Source organism: Colias philodice, chromosome 14 (assembly GCF_061535455.1).
Source record: "Colias philodice isolate Cphi_HAF_F1 chromosome 14, ilColPhil1 Martin Lab GWU primary, whole genome shotgun sequence".
Classification (NCBI taxonomy): domain Eukaryota; kingdom Metazoa; phylum Arthropoda; class Insecta; order Lepidoptera; family Pieridae; genus Colias; species Colias philodice.
The window spans coordinates 7,131,024-7,139,927 of record NC_143099.1 but is presented as its reverse complement, the minus strand read 5'-3'; positions in this window follow the sequence as shown (position 1 = coordinate 7,139,927).

Genomic DNA, 8,904 nt, shown 5'->3' with positions numbered 1-8,904 from the left:
TGGCCACACCGACGCGCGAGCTCAAGTAGCGGTTCGACGTTTTTCGGGTGTTGCAAACTTTGGACGATTTGCTATTTTTACTGGACAGTCCGATTTTGAGATGAGATCATTATAGAAGTTGTACTCGAAATAAATAAAACAGAGGAATAACGGGTGAATCTTATATGAAAAATTGAGATTAAGTATACCCTACAAAATTACTGTGGTGTATATATAAGTGTTTTAGATTGAATCGCACTTATAAATAAAGAAGTTTCACTTCAACAATTAAGTATTTACCGCTATTTTACGAAAAACAATAAAGGATATAATATAAGAAGTCGAGCGACAAGACCGAACTGGTTTGATACCCCCGCCGTCCGCGCATTGGGTCGCTTGCTGACTAGGCCCGTAGTGTGGCCAGAACGCGCGGATAGGAGAGTTTGAAAACTACGCGCGCTGGCTCGCTCATTACCGTCGCACTAGGCTTCCGCCTTAGTCATTTCAATGTGGACGCAAAGGCGCGTTTCATACGTTTGATATTTCGCGCCCGCCGTCGCAACCGCGCTAGGCTCGCAGTGTGGACCTGCGGTAATGTTACTCTCATTTACAAGGTTATATAATTCTTCCTGTTGTGTTATTAGGCGAGAATTTGAAAGTCTTTCAAATTCACACTGTAAATCAACTATTCCCCCTGGACGCTTTCTTCCATGATAAAATTTGTTGTCATCGGTGTTTGAGACAATGAACAATCCATTTATATCAGTTACTCGTGATAATGCTATATATAACAGCTGCTGACTGTGACTTTTATTGTATTCATAAACGATTTGATCAAAAGTACCACCTTGAGACTTATGTATTGTAAGCGCACAAGCAGATACTAATGGAAAGTGATTTCTCTTTGCAAATATTGTCTTATTTCTATTCATTGGTACAGATGACGATCTTCGTAAAATTGGGACTGCTGTTCTACTAATGTTTAGAGTTTGAATATGATGGGCAGCTTTTTTCCTAATTTTCTCTCCTATCTTACCAGGAAACTCAAGCCATAAGCGTATGATGTTATCACTGTCATCACGTTCAATATACACTAACTTTCCAACACAACCGTTGGCTAAGCCATCAGATACATCAATATTGGTTGTAATAATGTAAAATTTGTTAAGAACTAATATGATTTCATAAGGCGATCCTCCTGTATCAATAACTGACATTTTATGAAATTGTTGGCGTACATAATATGCTTCTTGTTCAACTGAATGACAACCTATATACATATCTGTTGCTATGGATACTACTTTGTCTTCAGCAATATTTAAAATAGATTGATTATAATCCGCAACATGTTTATTTTTATTTTTAATTTACTTATTTTAAAAGTAATAAATAAACAAGTATATTTAGAGATTTTCAAAAAATTTTGCAATTTAAAATAATGTTTTTAAAACTGTTGAATTTTTCATTCACTTTGCTATTCACAATTGATCCGTTTGAAAATTTGAAAATAAATAATCCTAATTGATTATGATATTTGCCACTAGCTGGCGTATAAGTCAAGAAGCGTGTAGTATATGACATATACTTACAACCAATCAGAATTATTATTTTTAAATGGCGGAAACTACGCAGACTATAGTAAGCGTTACTTCCGTCAGAAAATAAATCTGAGTTACTCCCTAGTCGCGCCTAAAGAAGTTTTACTTCAAAAACATGGATATTTCAACTAATAAGCTTTGATACAAACATGTTAGAATTCAAAAATAAATTGTCATGTGGTAGAAAAAAAATATTAAACTACGGTCACCTACAGGTGACACTGGGAATTGACGGGTTAGTACCTACCTACTTCAAAGTATTGAAGCCTAATTATCACCAATATTAAATAATATAATACAAACAATATAGTCTAGGAGATTTTAAACAGAAGAAGAGAAGAAACTTACCACAAATTGGTTTGAGGATGTAAAGAAAAGTTTCTAATAGCACATTGCACATTAGGTAAATTATATAAACGGCAGGAACTCAATTTAAACCTATACAATTACTATTTTTCCACAACTACATGGTACAATTATTTATTTTTGCTATGCCATAACACAAAGTCAAAAACATTACACATTTTATATTTTACAAGCACCAAAAGAAAATGATAAGATAATATACATACTACAATGTGTAGGCAGTGGCTGCATATATTTTTGAAACACATTTGTATACATCTGGCATTATCTTGGAAGATGAGACTATCCGAAGCACGTAGAGCGGGGAAATGGGAAATTTAATGAAAATATTACAAGTTGCCAGTCCGTCTGTCCACGTCGCTCCCTTGACTATTTCAACAAAGATGTGGAGTCGCATTGGTGTGTTTTTTGCTCATTTATGTCGTATGATATTGTGTTGGACCTAAATGTAATAATTGTCAATTTATCATCCCATTTTACCATGCAGGTCATTTGCAAAAGCCGTACTTTTCTTCATTCTTAAAATACTTAAGAATATAGTAACACAATATTTTCAAGATAAGTTAAAGTACCTACCTTTTACTCCATTTTCATGCTGTTTTGCCAATTTATTTATAATCGTGAATTATCTGTATATTTACATAAATATCAATAAATCGTCATTTACTGTTACAACAAATACTTAGGGTATAGGTACTTAATTCTTATGTTCAGGCTACTCCTATACATTTTCTGTTCTGGAATGGTTGGTTATCGGTATGTCTGCGATATAAAATAAAATACCATAGATTTTCATATCATACTTATTATTACTTTCTCCTCTATGAGGAACTTCAAATCGTATAAAAATGTTACGGATGAGGACGCTGAGTGACTGGATTTTAATGTACCTACACAATATCTTTGAAGTAATTTTAAAGGGTTAGCTAGGTATACCAATTTTACTAATACAATTACTTTATTTTTAAGCGTTTTAATTTTAAAACAAGAATTTACTCAATGTAGCGTTAAATCACCGAAAATTCCCAGCACCCCAAAAAACCGAATTTAATTTATCGACAACCTAAGCCTTTTTCGCCGTAAAACTTTCAGCAAACTTTTTGATTGACGACTAAATGTCATTATTTCCGCATAAAGCTCCCGAGACGAGCTGAAGTGGGGAAATTTTTAGGCCTCCTTAACCCTTACCGCGGTGAATATTTAAAAAGTCGTTGGCAATATTTTAATTGGCCAATCCTGTAAGGATTATATTATTAAGACACCTAGTTACGACACCTTTTCAAACTTAATGAATTCAACATGAATAATTAAGCCACGCAATTTCGACTACGACATCTCATTAAACTGTCATTGTTAAACAAATTTTGGCGGTTGTGGATTATTTATTTATTAGCACGAGTGTCGTACCTTATTAGGCACTGCTGTAAATGGGAGTGTAGGTTGGTTGTTTAACTAACGAATTTATAGTTTTTTCAATTTAACTAGAAGGGTAACGATTCGATTCTTTTTAAGTTGGGACTGAATTGACTCTTGAGTTTATTCTTTGGATTAAATTAATATTATGGTTGTTCACACTACCTACTAGCTTTGTTTTATTATAACTTACTTTTCAGTTTGATTTCGTATAACATTTGACTACCCGTGTATTTGTCATATTCAGTTACAGCTGTAGGTAATCGTTTATTGTGTTATATTATTTCCGCTTAACAAAGAGCAGGATTTGTATTTGCAAACAAATGTCCTTTATTATTTAGTTCAAAGCGTATCTAAAATGTTTACGTACGCTTATAAACGTTTATAAAGGGAACATTTTCTTATTCTTTGACTTCGTGTGCCTTAATTTTTTACGAAAAATCTCCAGAGAGCGATCCGAGATTTGAAACAGGACGGAGTTTAAAAGTTTTAAGAGTTTGTTAAAAGACGCACTTTTACAATGGGTTACCCTTAACAAAGAGCGGCTTGCATAATTTTATACGATCCCCGAGGTTTTGGTTCTGGTAGTTAAAAAAGTATGTTTAACAATTTGTACATAGAAGACATTTTGTTTTTATTTCCGTACGGTATAAACTTTTTAACGGTACGAAGTTTAGATCTCCAGCTCCCAAAGCATGGGGTGGATACATTTGTTACCGTACCAATATTTAGTTTAAGAGCAGGTGACTAAGGTATTTTTATAGAAGCGAGTATATTGAATTAGAAAAAGCTCTCGAAATATTAATAGCAATTACTAATGTTGTAAATCACGCATGTGTGTTGTGATAGATAATTTATTTTATTAAAATTATTAAATCACGTTTCCTCGATGAAATTTTAATACTATATAGTAAGTACCTAGTTATAAAACCTATAAGTGCAAAACGTAATAAGTAATAAACTTTTATGAAATTGGAATACTTTGAAGCACATATAGTACGATATTATAAAGATACAACGTTGAACGCTCTTCCGGCAATTATTCTAAAACTCAATTGTGGTAAAAATGATCAGTGAATAAACTCAACTCATAAGATACCCTCCGTAATTATATCTATTACTTTCGTACACAAATAAGGTTTGCGACTCAATTCCCGTTTACCCCTACCAAGTAACACACGACAATATTTCGGGCAACATTAAAATTTATCACAAGCAAGTGAGTTTACGAAAGCCTGGTGATAAAATAAAATGACAGTTGTTTAGTATTGAACTGGGAATATAGCGACTATGTAGAAATTGAAAGGTATGGGGCGCTCGAGAGCTGTTTTATTTATGACAGAAAATGGCTTTTGTATTGCCGTGAGTTACGTTCTACTAGTAAACTTATACGATGTGTGTGAATGTTTAATATTGTCTACTTTTGCGAGCCTGGGCAATGGTGTCTGCTGTTATAGGAACATTCGTTTGGGTCGATAAAAGAACAAACGTTGATGGAAAGGATACAGCTGGAAAATACAATATTATCTATATGTAGGTATTTTATTCGATAGGACATTAAATAAAAAAATATGTGTAGGTTTGAATCCCACCTTTCGTCAGAGAGAGTTAGTACATCAAGTGAAATACAGATCGAAAAATGTGGATTCGGAAACCAAATAAAATCTGGAGTACCTCCCAAGGCACTCGGCATGGCTGCAATAGAATCCAGGAACATCGAGCTCAACTCCAAATAAAAAGCAGTTTCCAAGTCTTACTCATTATTATGATTACATTTAATGTAAGAAAACATGTCTTACTGAAATATTACTGGCCAGTCTGTATAACGAAATTGGCTCATAAAATCCTTATAAAAATGTTCACAGCACACTAAAACCTGACACCGTCCTCCATATACGTCAAGTGCGAAACGAGCACTAAGCAATGCGTAAATAAACAATACATAAGCTGTGATTTTAGTGTCGAACAGAATATAAAGGGGTTGCAACACGGTTTATTTTGTCCGGTGGCCGGTCATAAACCGACCGGGATTACTTTTATATCTCCTAACGAATAATAGCACATAAAACTTGTGTGAAAAACGCTAGTTACGGTCCGAGATGAACATGTAGGTACGGGAGGTAAACAAAATGTATTTATGTTATTATTTAAGAAATTTATATGACAGGCATAGAGTCCTGAAGAAAAAGTGGAAGTAGAGTCGAATTGCTCGATCGACCCTACAAGCTAGTTTGTTAGAAATTCGGATAATACCTGTGAAGCAACTAAAATATCCTATTTATTAACAGTAATTGCAAATATTATTTCAGCAGCATTTTATATTTAATTACATACCTACTTTTCATTTGCAAGTTTATTTTTGAGTAGGTACCAAAGGAGATTTTATATTTTATTCTAATGGGCATGCAACATATTTAAACACAGAAACCTTCCCTCCCGTTTGTGTCAAACGAATTGATATTTTTCTTATAACTCAATTTACGCATTAAATTACACAATTCATAAGTTTATACAATTTAATATTATAATATAAATTATTACTTAAACAGAATGCACCTTAAATTTCATATAAAAATAAAGTAACCATTGTTTTTCTAACTGTACTAGCATAATTCGTAATTCAGTCTAAGTAACAAGGGTGAAACTGTAGCTCTTATAAAAACGTCAAGAAAGATTTAAAGGTTATACGTCTATTGTATTATGTTGGGATGTCGTTTTATTATATAAATTATTATGTGTTTGAAACTTTTATTAATTGGTTTACTTTTGAATTAAATATGTCAATAATTTAATTCAGACCGCTACTGAAAAATATTTTATGTCAAACAAAAAAACACATATAAAACAATATATTAAATACCATAGAAATCTAAATAACAAGACACATAGAAGTGCTAAAATGTCATAATTCGTATGAAAACCGCTGTCGCCAAAATCAACACATTCAAACCGAAAGCTAAACAGTACACACAAGTAAACTATGCCTTTTATTGGACAGCTTGATTTTAGTGAAAACTAACTTATCTATTAAATTAAGCTTTTGAATATGTATCCTAACGCACGAATTTACGGTTTATTTTAGAATAACATCCCTAAGTATATGAGACTTTTTGCTCCAATACGAACAAACGTGATAATAAGAATGGTCGACTGTGTCATTCATTGTTATTTCGATTACTATGGTGACGCTCGTAATACTTGTAAATATTCTATAATTTTAAGGAAAAACGGCATTATTTCTAAAAAAAAATATTTTCCGATGAAATATTATTCCTTTATAAGTATAATTACAACTTGTGGAAGAATTTCCGCAATGGGAATTGCTGAAACACACCATGTATACACTCATACGTCTCCAGAGCAACTGAACAGTGACGAATGCACTGGTGTTGTGCAAATCACCTGAGTGGCGACAAGGTCACGCACGCTTACGACTTCTAGTGTCTTGTTATTTAGATTTCTATGTTAAATACCATAGAAATCTAAATAACAAGACACTAGAAGTCGTAAGCGCGCGTGACCTTGTCGCCACTCAGGTGACTTTCACATCACCAGTGTGTTCGTCACAGTTCAGTTGCTATGGAGACGTATGTGTGTAAACATGGTGTGTTTCAGCATTTCCCATTGCGGAAATTCTTCCACAAGTTGTAATTATACTAATAAAGGAATAATATTTCATCGGTAAATATTTTTTTTAGAAATAATGCCGTTTTTCCTTAAAATTATAGAATATTTACAAGTATTACGAGTGTCACCATAGTAATCGAAATAACAATGAATGACACAGTTTCAACCTTATTGGAGCAAAAAGAAACAAAACGTCTCATATACTTAGGGATGTTATTCTAAAATAAACCGTAAATTCGTGCGTTAGGATACATATTAAAAAGCTTAATTTAATATTTAAGTTAGTTTTCACTAAAATCAAGTTGTCCAATAAAAGGCATAGTTTACTTGTGTGTATTGTTTAGCTATCGGTTTAAATGTGTTGATTTTGGCGACAGCGGTTTTCATACGAATTATGACATTATAGCACTTCTATGTGTCTTGTTATTTATTGTCGAGCCAATTTAATAGGCAACATTTGACGTCTATCAATTTTATCTTCATAGGGTGGTAACCTGCTTAAAAACATCGATTAAAGTGAATTAATCGATACGGACTTGAAACATTTGTCAATCGAACTTGAAACACATGTCAATAATTTATGATGATTTTTATTCCCAAGTAATCAATGCATTCCATTCTAGATGTCAGATTTCGATTATTAGAGTAACGTCTCTGGTATTTAAAAAGAAAAAAGGTTTATTGACACAAAATTGTAGCGACGTCAGTTCTTTAAATCAGAAATTGTTTATTATGTTTAGAATGGTTTATCAGTAAAATCAAATCCTAAAATTACTTGTATCGGTCATTATTATTATAAATATGTAATCGTAATTGAAAAAAGTTAAGCAAATGTGCAGTTCTAACAAAACGAAATATCATGTTATTCTATGTCGTCGTTACTAGGTTACGTTGTTGAATTTTGTTGAACTGTCAAATGTTGCCTATTAAAATGGCTCTACTATAGATTTCTATGTTAAATACATATATTATGTTTGTGTATATTATGTATTATTACACCAACAAATAAGAATACATATAATTTCATAAAAAATAGATTGACTGTTGTCATTGAAAATATTTTGATACCTACTAGATAGCGTTGATTGAAATGTCCGTCGATATATTTGTCGATATATTATAATAGCCTTTATATTAGCTTCACCTGTATGTTTGTTTGTTTGTATCCGACTTCTTTGGGCGCGATTTTGACCCACTTTAAACGGCCAGATTTCGTTCAAACTTTGTGGATTAATTGAGGACCGATGACAATACACTAATTTGATAAAATTTTCTATTTTTTAGTACGGTTTTCTATAAAAAGCGTGTTTTTTAGTTTTTTTAAACTATTATTTTTTACTAACTAAAGCCAAAATAAAATTATAAAGATTTATGAAAGTCAATAATAGAGTTCAACTTATTTCTAAATATAGGTATATTTTTTTAACTGCAGTAATAATATATAACACCATCCCTCAATAGTCAATATATCTGACCTCATGAGTTCATAACTATATGGAAAATCTTACTAATATTATAAATGCGAAAGTTTGTGAGGATGTCTGTGTGTGTGTGTGTTTGTTACTCTTTCACGCAAATACTACTGAACCGATTACAATGAAATTTAGCACACAAATAGAGGGTAACTTGGATTAACACATAGGATAGGTTTTATCCCGGAAATCCCACGGGAACGGGAACTATGCGGGTTTTTCTTTGAAAACGCGGGCGAAGCCGCGGACGGAAAGAAATATATAATATAAAGATTAAAGCCTCGTTGACTATAACAAAGAAACATAAACAGCAAAGGGTCCATAATTCAAACGCTGAAACTTACAGTTATGCTTACAGTCGACGTTACATTTTACTTCGTGTAACATTAAAGAATTAATCGCCAAGAGCTTGTCTACAACACCGACGGTCATAATATTGTTCGTAAAAC